This window comes from Pteronotus mesoamericanus, unplaced genomic scaffold (genome assembly GCF_021234165.1).
Source record: "Pteronotus mesoamericanus isolate MK-2021 breed Mesoamerican mustached bat unplaced genomic scaffold, CSHL_Meso_final contig_105, whole genome shotgun sequence".
Classification (NCBI taxonomy): Eukaryota; Metazoa; Chordata; class Mammalia; order Chiroptera; family Mormoopidae; genus Pteronotus; species Pteronotus mesoamericanus.
Window position 1 is genome coordinate 10,634,802 of NW_026555006.1, and position 17,533 is coordinate 10,652,334.

Below are 17,533 nucleotides of genomic sequence, written 5' to 3' on the forward strand. Positions count from 1 at the left end.
ATTTAAGTCACTGAAATGAACTGTGATCATCAGCATCTCCTTGACACATCTTCCATTACAGCCAAAAGTTTTCCAGCTCAGCAGAAAGCCCACAGTAGTATAGCTTCTGGAGGCAGGGTGCTGATGCAGACAACCTGATTTAAAATTTTTTTCAATGCTATTTCTAACTTCTGTAAGATCTTTGCACTTCAGATTTATAAAGGAATTGTTACCAGATGAAAAATCAGAATTTACTGAATCACAGTCTCACAGAAAGAAGATACTCCCAGGAGACACACTTTTCATTTTGAGATATTGCATTAAATTCATAATGGTCACTTTTTGGCAGTTTTAGAAAAACTGCTAATTTTCTTCACATTTAATATATAAAAAACTGCTTCATAAGTCATAATGTTCAAGAAAATCATGGCTAATCGAACTCTATAAATTCACTTCTTCAACAATTACACTAAAAATATTAAGCACTTGAAAGTACTAGATATTGTTTCATGTTATGTGGATATATAAACAAAACACAATTCCTGTCTCAGGAAGAGATGTCTTTTTTAAAATGGCAATACAGGAACAACAGCAAAAAGGTCTCTCTATGCCAATTGACTAAGTGATTAAGTCAATAAAAGGCTGTTTTACAAAAAAAAACCCAAAAAACAAAAGAACAGAAAGTGCCAACATATGTTTGTTTTAACATTTCTGCGCTCAATTTTGTTTCCACCATTATTTAGATAACTGGATGTGCTTTCTCTTTAGTGTGCGTGACTGTGCATCTTTTTAACATCTATACAGTGGTGGATATATGCCCTATCCACATTTTTGTCTTCGCCCTGCCCTGTGCTCCTACCACTGGGCCAGCCACAGAGACTGTCTGACAAATACAGACTGTAATTCAGTTCCACAGACTTTTTTTTTTTCTCCAGGGCCAATACTAGGACAAGAACAGGGGCAGAACAAAGATAGGGCAGAGATAAACCAAACCTACTGAGAACAAAACTGCAGTGGAGTTGGTGAGCTAATCTTGGGTGAAGTGACTTTTGGAAAATTGAATTTTAGAAAGTCAACATTAGAGCCACTCTCAAAGATCTCACCATCTAGTTAAAGAACAAAGGAGTGAACCTACAATTACAGTTGAAGCAAAGCCTCCACCTGTGGCTTCTGGACTGACGGCATTAGTATTACACAGAAGTTTGTGGAATGTGAATTCTCAAGGCTCACCCAGATCTCCTGAATCAAGACTTCTGAGAGCGAGGCCCAGCAGTCTCCAGTTTAACAAGCCCTCTGGGGGATTCTGATGCCGGCCCATGCTGAGAACCCTCAAATGGGGGAAGTGTTCAGCTGGAGGGAGATGTCTGAGCACTGTATAGAGCTCAGAGGAGCCAATTAACCCTGCATGGAGAACCCGAGTCACCTTTCAAGAGAAGTTAGTACCTGGCACTTTATCACTTAATTCAGCTTTTTTTATTTCCTTAAATTCTTCCAGGGTTGCTACCAATAGCATCGTATGATTTGAATTTTTTCACATCTCCTTCCATTCGACAGTTATTGGAAATAGCTGTTAAGAATAATGAGAAACACATGAAATAGAGATCTATAAGAAGAAAGTGAAGATGATGTAGAAATAATCAATTTTTAAAAAAATACTGTACAGTGGAGAAAACATGGGATTTGAAACAAATTAGCCTTGAGTTAGTGTTATCAGATCCAGGAAATAAAACTATAATATCACCAATGATATTTGAATATCAGAAAAGAATGAACACTTCTTAGCATAAAATTGTCCCATGAAATATTTAGAATTTAATTATACTAAAAATTTATTCTTTTTTTTTTTTTACCTGAAATTCAGTTTGAATTCAGTCTTGTATTTTATCTGGTAACCCTATCTGAGTTCACATACTAGACTACCACTCACTCACTTTTTATCTTAAGTTGGGATTCATAAAAATTACAACAAATACGTATTGACAGTGACTGTTCCCTAGACATTTTTCAAAGCATATGGGAGCATTATCTTATTAAACCCTCCCAATATCCTTTTAAAGTAGGTACTATTATTATTCTCCTTCAACACACAGGAAGCTGAGGCTTAGCAGCTGGGTCATTAAAGCTAACAGTACACAGAGCCAGAACTTGAATCCATATCTCGCCTGAATCCAGAACCAATGCTTTTAATGACTACATTTTATTGCTTATCCTATACTGCGATATGCTTAATCCTTGTGAAAATTAGCTTCATTTCTTTTGGTTATGATGAAGTATAACTGAAATGATGTGTATTATTCCTAACCTCATTTGTAGCAATTGGTAGACAGAGAAATACTTAGTTTTCTTGATTTTGAGTATAAAAATTACTGAGTCCAAAATATACTTGGCTTCAGAACAATTCTACTGCAACCACAAGTAATGAGTCTTGGGAAAGAGGAACTCTGATTTGTCTGGGATGGTATAAGCTTGTTTTCGCCTGAGGTCATTAGAGACAGTTAAAGTTAAATAATGTATATTCTCAGGGAGGTCACTTTCTGTTTTCGGTGCATGCTGAAAGGAGGAGTGTCCCTCCACAGAATGTCACCATCAGTGGAGGAAAAGTGCTGCCATGGAGTTTTATCTTGAATCCTAGATCACTCTGAGACCCCAAGAGTCACAGCTATTCTACATGAATAAGGTGAGAGCTAGAGTTACCATATGGGTAAGGAGTGAAATGACCAAAAAAGCATTTAGCAAGAATGAGGAGAGATTAGTAGGTGTGGTTGTCAAAAGCATTAGCATTGGTATGTCCTATTTCAATAGTTGTTCTGAAGATCAAAAGAAGTGATGTACGTAAAATGCTTTGCATGGTGTTAGAGAAGTAATACATGCTCAATATTTGATCCATTATCATTATTACTGAAATATGCAATCCCTTTTGCAAAAAGAATTTCTATTTAAAACAGGAATCATGAACTCTTCCAAGTTACACTTGTCTCAAGCAAGACCCAAGTTTATCTGTATATGCTTTAGTATTTGCCATCCTAAGAAAAAAAACAACAGCAAAAACTCTTGTTCCCACATTTCTATTAGCTACTATTGAGAACTTTAGAGGACCTAGATTTTACATTACTTGCAAACTACCAATTATCCTGCCACAATTTCACAGATGTTGTTGAAGACATGAGACAAACGACAGCTTATTACTCACAGCAATATCAAAAGCCAGAGTGTCAGCATTTTTGCTTGTTCTCCAAGCCCCAGTTCCCATGTGACAGGAAGGGAGCCGAATGTTAACTGCACATTTAAGTGAATACAGTGGATTTTGTCTCAAGAGAGGAACTTTGAGCTTCGAGAACTCAATTCTTTTAAAATGAGCATTAAATGTACCTCTCCCTTCTCCAGAGAGTGGATAAACACTATGTCTCTTATACTGGACGTTAGGTCTGCCTGTGTTTAATTCAGGAGGAGATACTAGCTCTGTCTTCTGAGGTGATAACCAAATAAAGCCCTTTGCTCTAGAAGGAAACATTATCTCTGTCTTCCAAGAATTTTCGCTATATCAACATCTTTCAAAGGATAGTCTAAAACAAAAGACACCAAAATTAACCAGGAAACCACGTTGATGCTCCATTTTTTGGCATGGAGAGTCCCAGCATGATTTTTGGTGGCTCTAATTATGACACAATTTAGTGCTTGCACGCACTGTCTCAGTATATAAATAATGCCATAAAAGACACTATAAATTGTAGCCCTGTTTTCTTTGACTTCCTAAAACGAATGTGAGAATATCCTTAGGAATATCAAAGAGAACTTTTAACAAAAGCCAACAAAGCATGCACCTGGCCTAAGTAGCCAAAATCTGTTACAAGCCCTCAATAACATCCTGTGTTTTTTCTCTCATTGTTTTTATCACAATTGTAACTAATTAAGCATATTTTTTACCTTTGTATTTAACGTCTGTCTGTCTCCCTAGACCATGAGCTCTCTTTCACGGATGGGCCAGTATGTCTCTTTTTCACACTTTTATTTGAGTCACTACCATGGCACCTGGTATACAGTGGGGTATACCAGAAACACGTGCAACAAATATTTTTGAAAGTTGATTAAATTGAATTGCACTTTACTTATAAATAAAATATGAACATTTTGTCAAAAAGTTTGATTATATTACATGCTCCATCTTGACCAGGACTTCCAAGAATATAACTTGAGTATCCAGGAAGGATGGATGGGTTAATGCCCTAAGAGATCATCTTGGATTTCCACTTCATTTATAGATGAGGAAACTAAGGTTCAGAGATAGCAAATTAATTGTCCAAAGTCACACATAGTAAATAATGGATGGCTAGATGTCAGGTTTCCTTTACTCTTGGCTTAAAGCTTTTGTAATGGGGTTCAGAGGATATTTCCCGTAAACCTGGCTTGGGGGATGGGGAAAGCCGAGGATAGCCATTGAGAGTTAGTCTGCATTACTATATCAACTTGGCCAGCTTAATAGTTATGTTAAAAGGCTGTACTTGTGCCTGGGGCAAGGGAGATAGGCGTGACTTTCACCAATGATGTTGCCACAGGCTTGCAGTGCTTGTGCGAGAACTTGGAGGTGGTTCACTCTGCTTCATGGAAGCACACCTGCCTGGACTGGGGATGGCAGCCAAATAAATATGAACTGTATCAGAGGACTGGCAAAACGTAGTCAGTTATGGAAGGAGTTGGAAATGGGGTTGAGCGGGAAGCTCTAGGCCAGGATTTAAACTACGCACAGCAGCCATGAGGTTCTCCCTCACTGTCACATGAGTTGGGAAGGTGAAGGAGAGTTGACCCTGCAGTTTGAAAGAGAGCAATGAGAAGGGAGAAGTAAGCAAGCAGCTATGTAGTTTATAATAAGGAAGGACACCACGTGGCCTGGACTAAGAAGAAAAGAAGATGCTACTGCTGTGACTGTGCCTGCTCTAGCTGACTCCAGAGCTGCAAAGGATTTCCTTGCAAGATCCTGACCTGCTGCACCTGGATTTTACCTGGACTTTTAAGACCTGTGCCTTTCCTGAGTTTCACCATGATCCAGACAAACACGGCACATGCTTTTTTGAATTATGACATGGAGGCTGATTATAACGTATTCCAGGTCCTGCACAGATATGGGGAACTTTTAGGAGTGGTTTTTTTTGGCTTATAACCTGGCAGGGAGCATGGGAAGTGCTGGGTCTCATGGGAAAGGAAGGCTCCGAGCTGAGGTGCTGTAAAATCTCCCAAGGTTGGGATGTTATGAATAAAAACTTGTTTCTACCAGTATTAATTGTTGGGTCATATACCAAGGTGGTACATGAATGGGACTGGTCTTCTCGGAAACATTTTCACCTATGATATTTTCTCACTGGTGCCTTCAACCCCTTATGGCAATGTTTTTAAATACATCCATATTGCTCTATTATGAAGAAATGTGGTAATATGCTGTTAAGACACAAGGGGAGAGCTGGGAATGTCTGCAGTGCTATGCCATGCCACAACCTTCAGATGGGTCCGCGGGCCTGGGGTCCCAAGCACAACAATAATCTGCAATATGTTTTCAAAGTTTTGAACCTTGATGTTTTCTGGAATGTACCAGGAAACTTTTGGAGGTATGACACAGCTAGGAGATAGAAGTACATCTACAAGTTAAAAGGTCTGCAAATCTGCCAAAGCCTAATACTCTTGACCCAGAGCTGTTTCTATTTTTTGTTCCATCTCATTTAAATTGACAAATATAAAACTTTTCCTCCTTTAATTCATTATCATATTGTGACAAGTTAGTAGTGAAGGCATCATTGTTTAGAACTGTACATATGTTAAAAGAATTTCATCTCTTGCAAGATTCTAAAAATTTCCTATAGCAACCATCCTAAAAAACAAACAAACAAAAAACTGAAACAATCATCTCCACAGTAAAGATCCTGGGGAGCCATTTCTGTTTTTTGTATTTGATATCCTGCTTACCCTGCAGGCTCCACAACATCCCTGTGATCAATTATTTTTCCATAAGCCAGCTCTGACAAACATGTTGCTCTAGAAGAAATATGTTCTCTAAATGTAATAAATAAGTGGATGGACTGGGCAGAACATCATAGGCTCTGGGTTAAATAGAGGCAAAAATTTGGTTTTCAAATTTGAAATAAACATGGGACCGGTCTCTGTCTTCCACCTTGGGAAAAGCTACAGAGATTTATTTTTGCGAACACATCACAATTCTCATTCTCATGCAGTTGAAGCTATTGGAGTACCAGAGATGAGATTGTTTTATGGCTTAACAAGAGCAAATACAAGTCTAAGCAGTCTCTACACTCATTTCTGAGCAATGAATCCAGATCTAGTGAATTCCATGAAAAATATTTTTAGAGTTGTAATATGACCGAGCAAAAATTTCTACATTGACTGAATAGAAAACTTAAAAAGACGCCAGTCATCAATTTTCTGAGGGACACAGGACAAACAGTAATCTTGCAATGTATTTCAGAATCTGGTATTTGTTTTATAATTTCCCACATAGATATTGCTTTCAAAGAAAACTTAAGTGTTTATTCTTACAGAGCCACAATTTAACTCATCTTTTTTATAGAGTTGAGATTTTAGTATATAATATTGTTATACTATAGTAGAACATCTTCCTTTGTCTATAGAAAAAGAACTATTTGCCTCACTCTTGTTATAACTTTTAGAGTGTTTAGAAGTTATTACAAAATCAAGGTTGATTTGTGGGCTGCACCAATGTCAATGTTCTGGTTAAAATGTGATCTTCAGTTATGGAAAATATTACCATTGAGGAAACTCGGAAAGGAGTGCATGGTACTTCTCCATGCTATCTTTGAAACTCCCTATGAATCTATAATTATTTAAAAATAAACAGCTAAAGTAGAGGATATAATAGTAGAAAACAGACATTAGAGAGATACACCTGAGTCTTGTCTGCTAGAGAAACTCTCTCTATGTGTGCTTGTTGAACTATAAAATGGAGAAAGCGTTTAGCAGTAGTTAACAATTAAGTCAGATTTAATGTTCATGCAGAGGCAATAGGTATAATTTTAAAGATCATGTCTTCTGAAGCCTACATTCAAATCCTAGTTCGTGCAATTTCTATATGTATCCTTGGCCCAGGAATTTAATCTTGCCTCAGTACCTCCATTTGGAAATTGAAATGATGGTAATAACAGCACTTATTTTATAAGGTAATTGTGATTACTACATGAGTTAATACATGTAAGCATGTGCCTGGAACTTAGCAGTGCTACATGAGTGTTGGCACCGGGCACATTTTTCAGTAAATGATAGTTCAGTAAATGTTACTTCTCTTTTCTTTTCTTATCACAAAGTGTATAGGCAACCAAAAGTAGCATGGATAAAAGAATGGTAGTATGTTTACATAATTGAATAATGTAATGACAGAACAATCTTCGACTACATTCAAAAATATGATAAATCTCACAGACATAATACTGAGTGAAAAATGTCATCCACCAAGGTGTACTTAATATATGATTGCTGTCATCTAAAATAGAAAATAAATAATTAGAAATAAATAGCAAATAAAATAGAATAAAAATTATTTTAAGAAAAGAAAATTAAACTTTATTTTGATAATACATTTCAGACTCCCTCATATAACAGCCTATCAATAAGCAAATTGTATGCACTGGTTTTACACTACATGTCAAGTTAAAAATCTCCAAACCTATGGAAGATAGTAAGTTGCAAAATACAAGTGCCCATAATTTAATTGTAGGTAGTATTTTAAAGAAAAACAGGTGAGTTTTCAGCACATAAGTGGAAGAAGAATTTAATCAAAAGGATTTCCACAGGATGTCTTTTATTCAACAGTTACTAATTCAGGGAAGTCAGTGAAGCCCGTGACTCAAAATTCAGGTGGCAGTGCTATGTTTGAAGCAAATATGAAAAGACAATTACCTCTTAAGTGGTATATTATAGTCTGTACTATATTTTTAGACATTATCTAACTGTATTTAATTTTTAGAAAAAAGGTTATTGCATATCTGGAATTGGACCAGCCCTGCCACCAAAATATAAATAACAACCTTATTCATATGTTGGGCAAACAACAGCTTAGACTGTGTTTGCTAAGAGAATGTGAACCCTATGTTTACTTAAGTTTCTACCTCTAGGCACTTTCCAGATCCTCATTTAGAGGTGGGGAACCAAGTTGAGGATGGCGGTATCATTAATCCGAGAACAGAGATTGGAGTTCAAGGAGGCAGAAGTAGCTGGTATTCGTGAAGAATAATATATGATATGAGAAATCTACAGAGAAAAAGGACTCAAGAAATTTACATTGACATCCCCTGGAGTCATTAGCTTAATTCAGAGTTTGTACACATAGGCAAGACACCATGAGTCAGGGAAAGAACAATTTACAGGAAAATAGCTGCCAAAAGGCTATGAATTGAACAGCTATCAGAGCTGGCAGAGCTGGGAGACATTCCAGTTCTGACCAGTCGGTATGAAGATAGCTTACTGACCATTTGGGGCATTCAGTACGCACCCTGGAAGTTTACTGTTAAGCCATATGGCTAAACTAGCTTTAGAGTAAGGACAACTCAAAACCTGCCCTAAGGAAGTTTATAAGGCAAGTTTCAAAAGAGATTATGATAATCTGTGAGTGAATTGCCTGTCTTTGGGAACAAATTGAGACATTCTTTTTAAAAAGGCAACAAAATCCAAACCTACAACAACATAAACATCACAATATTAAGTATCTAACCAAAAATTACTAGATATGCCAAGAAGAAAAGAAATGGAATCCACACCCAAGAGAAAACTTAATTTAAATAAATAGACATAGAAATGTTAAGAGATAAGGGCATTAGTGAGGTAAGGTTTTAAAACACTTTTATAAACATGTGTAATGATTTAAGGGACAGCGTTAGTGTAATTAGAAGAGAAATAAAAACTATTTTTAAAAAGATCAAATAGAGATGCTAAGGTAAAAATTACTATCTAAAACTAAAAATCACTGGATGGTCTTGACAGAAAATCCCTCATTAGAGAAGGAAATATTAGTAAGTTTGATTTCAGAGCAATAAAAACTATCCAAAAAAAGCTGCGCGCGCGTGCGCGCGCACAAACACACACACACACACAAACCCCCCCCCCCACCCCCCAACCCCCCCAAACCCCCCACCCTCGAAAGAAAATGAACAAGGCAGCTGTCACCTATGGGGCAATATGAAGTAACCTAACATAAATGTAAGTGTTATTTAGGATAGAGACAAAATGTTAAAAATATAATGGTTAAAGTATTTCAAAATTTGATGATACATAAACCCACAAATTCAAGAGGTTAAATTCTCAGAAAGATAAATACAAAAAAAAGACATAACAAGACATAGACTAATCAAATTGCTCAATACCAATAACAAGAATGGACTCGAACGAACGAACTGAACTAACAAGCAAAACAGAGGTAGACACCGAGGTGGAAAACAGATGACAGCTAGTGAGAAGGGTAGTCCGGGGGCGGGGAGAGAGGGCAAAAAGGAAAAAGGACTGGTGGACGTAGACAACAGTGTGGTGATTGTTGGGAGGAGGGGGGTATAAGAGGACTAAATGGTAATGGAAAAAATATAATAAAGATTAAATAAAAATAAATAAAATAAGCTTGAGGAAGAAAAAAGCATTGCATACAGAGAAATAAAGAGAAGACTCAATATTGAATTTGCATCAGAAATAATGGAAGCCATGAGTGAAAGGAACAATATTTTTAAAGCAGTATAAAAATGTTTTAAAAACTATAACTTAGAATTCTATACCCAGCAAAAATTATCTTCTTGAAATAAAGGCAAAATAAATACAATTTCAATCAAAAGCTGAAAGGATTAATCACCAAATGTAAAGGAGATCCTTCAAGCTGAGTAAAACTAATACAAAATAGAAATTTGAATCTTTACAAAGAAATGAAAATTATAAAAATAAATGTAAGCTAACCTCAAAGATATTTGTTTTCTTATTTTTACATTATTTAAAAGGTAAATTGTTTAAGGAAAAGTAATAATAATATATTTTGGAGTTTGGAACATGTTTACATAATTCTGACAATAGCCACATAAAGGATAGAAGAAAAATTGAAGTAAGCTTATTATAAAGTGTTAATATAATGGAATAATATGTTAAACATAAACTGAGATAAAGTTTAATATGCACATTGCAAACTTTGGGGCAAGCATTAAAATATATCAAATATGTAGAGAGATTATTAAAACTCACACATGCCAAACTAATCAGTGCTATTAAAACAAGAGTAGCTGTTAACCTCATGGGAGTCACAAATATAAAAGCACATAAGGAGTACTTTATGATAATATTCTTGTAATGTTCTATTTCTTCTCTGCATGTTTATTACACAGGTGTGATCACTTTGTGATAATTGAAAGAGTGGCACACTTAAGTATACATTTCTATATTTGCATATATGTATTCAATACTACATATCTTTGTAAAGTATAAAAAAATAAACAAAATTTCTTTCTCTTGCCTGATTGTTCTGGCTGGGACATCCAGGTCTAGGTTGAATAACAGTGGTGAGAGTGGATATTCTTGACTTGTTCCTGATTGTAGAGGAAAAGCTTTTAGTTTTTCACTGTTGAATATGATATTAGCTGAGGGTTTGTCATAAATGGTCTTTATTATGTTGAGATACTTTCCTTCTATATCCATTTATAGTTTAATCATAAATGAATGTTGTGTCTTTTCAAATGCTTTTTGTACATCTATTGCTAAAAGATAAAAATCACATGATCTTATTTTGTAATGTGGTGTATTACTTGATCAATTTGCATACATTGAGCCATTTTTGTGCCCCTGGAATGAACCCCACTTGATTGTGATGTGTTACTTTTTAATGTATTGTATTCGCTTTGCTACAATTTTGTTTTAGGATTTCTGCTTAGGTATTCAGAGATATTGGTCTTTAGGTTTCTTTTTTTGTGTTATTTTTGTCAAATATTATTTAACATCAGGGTTATGCTGGCCTCATAAAATGTGTTGGAAAAGGATTGACTCTTATTCAATTTTTTTGGAGGAATTTGAGAAGGATAAATACCAAATCCTCTTTGAACGGTAGAATTCACTGGTGAATCCATTTGGTCCTACACTTTGTTTTTTTTTAACTGTTGACGCTATTACACATGTCCCCCCTTTTGCCCCCACTTTGCACGTCTCCCAGTCCCTGCCACCCCTGGCCTTCACCACATTGTTGTCTGTGTTCATGGGCTATGCATTTATGTTCTTTGGCTAATCTCTTCTAGTTCCCTCTCCCTCCCCCATCCCCCTGAGATCTGTCAGTCTGTTCCATGTATCTATGCACCCCATTTTATTCTGTTCTAGACTTTTACTTTTGGGGATGTTTTTTATGGTTTCAACTTCCCAACTCTTGGTCAATGTATGTAGATTTTGCAATTCTTCATGATTCAGCCTAGGAAGGTTATATATTTCTGGGAACATATTCATTTCTTCTAGGGTATTGAATTTTATGGTATATAGTTTCTCATAATATTCTAGTATGAACCTTTGCATTTCTGTGATGCCTGTGGTAACTTCTCTTTCATTTCTGATTTTGTTTCAGTCTTTTCTATTTTTCCTTAATGAGTCTAATTTCAGAAAAAGAAATGAAAAAGAACTCTTCTTGCAACTGCAACAAAAAAATAAAATACCTAGGAATAAACTTAACAAAGGATGTGAAGGGTCTGTATACTAAAAACTACAACGCATTTGAAAAGAGATTTAAAAAGATATGATGAATTAGAAAGATACTATTTTCATTGATTGGAAAACTCAACATAATTAAAATGTTCATATTACCCAAAGCAATATATGAACTTAATGCAATCCCCATCAAAATCCCAATGTAATTTTTAAAGTAATAGAACAAAAAATTATCAGATTTACATGAAACAACAAAGACCTCAAATAGCTAAAGTAATCCCAAGAAAAAAGTAACAAAGATGGAGGTAGCACACTAGTTGACTTCAAATTATACTACAAAGCAATGATAGTCAAAACAGAATAGTATTGACATAAAAATGAAGCAGAGCTCAATGGAACATAATTGAAAGCCCAAAAATTCTTCAAAGGCAAAGGCAATTAAGGCAAAAATAAATGAATGGGACTATATCAAACTAAAAAGCTTCTGCACAGCAAAAGAAACCAACAAAACAAAAAGGAAATCAATGGAATGTGAGATATTTGCAAACAACAGCTTTGACAAGGGGTTAAGATAAATGTGTAAAGAACTCCTGCAACTAAACACCAGACAAATAATCCAATAAAAAATGGACAGAGGGCCTGAACAGACACTTCTCTCGAGAAAACATACAAATCACCAACAAATATATGAAAAGATGCTCAACTTCACTAGCTATTAGGGAAATACAAATCAAAACTACAATAAGATGAAACCACCTCACACCTATTAGAATGGCTATTACCAAAAAGCCAAGTTAAAAAGCCAAGTTATAAATGTTGCAGAGGTTGTGGAGAAAAAAGAACCCTAATTCACTGCTGGTGGGAATGTAAACTGGTACAGTCACAGTGGAAAAGAGTATAGAAGTTCCTCAAAAATTAAGAATAGAGTTACCATATGACCTGCAACCCCTCTTCTGGGTATCTACATAAAAAATTTGAAACAGTTATTCACAAAGATATATGAACTCCTATTTTCATTACAGCATTATTCGCAGTGGCTAAGACATGGAAATAACTGAAGTGTCCTTTGCTAGATGATTGGATAAAGAAGATGTGGTACATATATACATTGGAATGCTACTCAGCCATAAGAAAAGATTAAATACTGCAGTTGGCAACAACATGGATGGATCTTGAGAATGTCATACTGAGATAAGTGAGGAAACGTTAAGAACCATATGATTTTACTCATATGTGGGACATAAAACTAAAAGTAACAAATGAACAAAAAGTCATAGACACAGACATCAGTATGTTGTTACCAGAGGGAAGGGGGGTGGGAGGTAGGAAAAGGTAAACAGGAGCAAATATATGGCAACAGAAGATAATTTGACTTTGCATGTTGGGCACACAATGCAACATACTGGTCATGTATCATAGAAATGAACATTTGAACCTATATAATCTTATTAGCAAATGTCACTCCAATAAATTTTATATAAATGCATACACACATACATATATGTACAAATATACATATGTACTTGTATATGTGTACGTGTGTGTATATACACACATACATACATATAAAAAGAAAGGATCCAAATAAGGTATCATTTTAAATTCATATTACAGTCATTATTTCTGAATAGTGCCCCTTGGGGTCGGACTTGAACAAGTTGCATAGACTTACATGATTGCTGTGGAAAGTACCCTTCTATTATAATTGAATTTCAAAAAAAATTTAGTGGCCCTTTTTACTCCAAAAGACATTAAGAACAAAGAATGTTAGACCAAATTTCATCGAACTTACTTTCAAGGAGCCTCAGCCAATCCAGCTTTCATTTTAAATAATACTTTAGGAGAACACTCAGGAAGTTGTTTTCTATTAAATGTATGGATTTCACATATAAAATTTGAATTTATAATTTATACATTATTTTATGAAGATTCAACTCAACTACATAGATTGCTAAAACTGTCCAGACATTAGTTAGGTCAATGAAAAGACCTCATGTATGAAACAATGTGTACCTTTCACTACCCTGTTCAAATATCACCCCTTCTCAGAAGCCTTGCTGGATTCCAAAGAGGCAGATATAATTTTTTTCTTGCACCATCCTCAGCATTGTACACACTTCTATTAGAGCCTATGTCCTAAACTGAACCAATTTGTTTATTTTTCTCCCCTGCGGGACTGTTTTACCCATGCTTGTATGCTCAGCACATAGTATAGGTTTAACACATGGCAAGGTTCAAAAAATACTTGAAGGTGAGGGAAGGGGATAAGAGGAGGGGGATAAAGGGAGGGGAGAAAAAAGGATTTTCTTAACACTAACAAATTAGGGAGAAGATATTCTTGGTTAGATGAAACACTTGTTTATCCAGCAAGTTTCAATTTGCATCTATTGTCTCAAGGTAATTAGAATCTTTCTAGGTCATTTCACAGTGATGACTGTAAATACTTTGAAAGTATTAATCCAGTGTTAGACTGGTGCTTCATGTCCTGCTATGCCATATGAATCATTTCTCTTATGATCCAAGGATACTCAAATATTTTACAAATATTATCTTGCCAAATGAGTATGTGTAAAAATTTTCCTCGGGGCTTCCAGTGATGAAAGAGTACGCACACCAACAGGGTAAACACACTTTCCCAACCCCCAGGCAACATTTTTCACTGCCTTCTCTCGCTGAGCACAATATCCAACCCCTCAATGCAACATCCAGCACAGCATAGCCACGTCTGTGTGTCTCCCCTGCCCGACTGTACTAGAAGCTTCTTGAGGACAGAGTGTGTCTTCATCTTTTTATCCCCAAAACAGGGACTGGCACATGGTAGATGTTCCATATTTATCTCCTGAATGATTAAGCAAAAGGGGGACGTCTTGTGACACTTCTATCTGAACATTTTTAAAATGTCCAGTCAGCCTAGCTGTCTGACATCACACCTTAGAGGCACCTCCCAAATTAGGAACCAGCAAAAGGCTTAGAATTAGTTCCTGCCCCTGTGAGGGCAACAGCATAACTAGGAAGGGGCCTGAAATTGCTCTCAGTGTCCCAGGAACACTCAAATCACCCTGTGGGCGGAAGGAGCCCCTCTGATCTCTAATAATATCTAGCCATAATTGTATTTTTTACATGAAACCTGGTCAGTTCAGAGATGTTTGGAGACATTTAAACTGAGAGGTAAAAAAGAAAACAAACAAAACACAGAAGGAGAGGTGAAGAAAGGAAAATCATCTTCTGTTTAACACAAATGTATGCCAGACACTAGGTAGATGCTCAGAATTTAATGTTGGAATGAGATGTGCTCTGTAGCCTGGTTTGCATATTATTTGGGTCTGTGGAATTCTAAAGTATTTCCTGCTACAATCTCAAGACATTGTCAGGGTGATGGGGGAAGCACTTTAAAATTGATCATTGAGACTACAGCAACTTGATGTTCAATTTTGTTGTTCATTCAGCTCTAAAATACCATAAAATATACTCTCGATTTACCAATAGAGTCAATAAGCAAGTCAATAGTACAAAAATAGCATAATTATGGTTTCACTCCCAAACTGCTCTTCAGAAGAAAACACAAGAACTCCGCAGCATGATAAGAGACAAAACTTTCACCCTACATATTTCAATCACAAGACACAGGGCAAGGAGCCTTGGCAGCCAGCAAAACATGCTCTGCATTGGGATTTTGACAATGGGATCAGATATGATCAAAGCTGAGTTGTATCTGTCCAATTTGACAAGGAGAAAAATTAAATATCCTCAGGAACCCACAACACAAGGGTACCAAGAAAGGCAGGCAATGCATGGGCCATATGTAGGGGAGGGTTTAGAAAGATCTTAAACAATCCTAAAATAAATGTAAATGTACCAATAAGGACACCTATTGTACATAATTACAATCTGTAGACCAATTTTGAAATTCTATGTATTAGAACTTATTTGTATGTACTTACAAAGGAAATTTCAGTGGTAAAAGTTCTCCAAAATGTTCTAGAATTTTAGTGGAAATAAATATAAAATGAGACCCAAAGTCTCATCTCTTCCAAAAAAAAAACCCACAAAAAATTCACATTAAAACATCATTTAATTATTGGTTGGTATATTGACTGATGTGTAAATATGAATGCACTATCATATTCAATCTTTGCTGTAGAAGGCACAGTCTAGGATACAATGAGTCTGATAAGGTCTGTGCCCTCAGAAATTTTCCACTAGTAAAGGGTAAGGTGTGTACATACAATGAATAAAATAAAAGGTAGAATATTTCTGTATGTCCCGAGAGGTCCAGAGAGAATGCCATGAGATTCCAAAGTGTAGAGACACTGCCACCTGGAATAGGCAAAAATGCCTTAGAATTATTGGGGAAAAATAAATATTTTGTTTTGTAATTATCTATAAAACAGGAGCAATAGCATCTACTTTGCAGATGTGTTATAGGGATAAGAGAGTGTATATGTAAAAGTTCTCAAATATCCTCAAACATATAACTGATGCTCAGAAAATTCTATAACCATTTATAAATAATAAGCTTAGAGTGCCCCAATCTTTACCGTTCTTACTAAATTCCTCATTTTGCATTTGTAAGTGGAGAAATGGAGGTAAAAGTCAAATGATTCAGGGACCAAGTTGGTCATGTAATATGTGTAACAATCTGGAATAAAGTAATAAAAGCAGTGGAAATTTGGGCAATTGGAGAGCAACTTACCCTCCTAAAAACATCCAATTTCAAGTTCCAAAGGTTTAAAATGCTATGCTTCAAAGATTCAGACAAATCCCTGACAAAAACCCCAGCTGATAGTTTTGCAGAAATTGACAGATGAATTCTAAAATTCAGATGGAAATGTAAAGGGTCTAAATAGCCAAAATAATTTTGAAAGAGAACAAACCTAGAGGATTCACATTTCTTGACTTCAAGAGTATTAGAAAACCCTAAAGATTCCCACAAAAAGACTACTAGAACTGATAAATGCATCTAGTAAAGTAGCAGGATACAAAATAAATATCCAGAAATCACTTGTATTTTTCTTCACCAATAATGAACTATCAGAAAGGGTAACTAAGAAAACCATCCCATTCACAACTGTTTAAAAAATAAAATACCAGGAATAAATCTAACCAATGATGTAAAAGACCTGTTCTTGGAAAATTATAAGACATTGAAAAAGAAATTGAAGAAGATACAAATAAGTGGAAGCATATACTGTATCCATGGTTAGGAAAAGCTAACATCATTGAAATATGAATACTACCCAAAGCAATCTATACATTAAACACAATTCCTATCAAGGTATTAATGGAGTACCTCAGAAAACTAAAAATTCCAAAAATTTATCCTTCAAATATCAAGAGCAATTGAGAAAGAAGAACAAAGTTGGAGCAATTATACTATCTAATATCAAACTATACTACAAGGCCATAATAATCAAAAGAGCATGGCACTGGCATAAAAACAGACATATAAGATCAATGGAACAGAATAGAGAGCCCAGGAATAAACCCACACCTTTATGGTCAATTTATATTTGACAAAGATGGCAAGAACATAAAATGGGGTAAAGATAATCTATTCAATAAGTGGTGTTGGGGAAATTTGGACAGGTACATGCAAAAAAAAAATGAAACTAGACAACCTTACACCATATTTCAGAATAAACTCAAAATGGATTAAAAACTTAAATGCAAAACTAGGAATGATACAAAAATTCTAGAAAGAAAACATAGGGAGTAAAATTTCTGACATTTCTCATAGCAGTATTTTTTTCTGATATATATTCTCAGGAAAGGGAAATTAAGGAAAAAATAAACAAATGGGACAACATTAAACTAAAAAGTTTTTGCACAGCAAAGGAAACTATCAACAAAATGAAAATACAACCCACTGAATGGAAGAATGTATTCACCA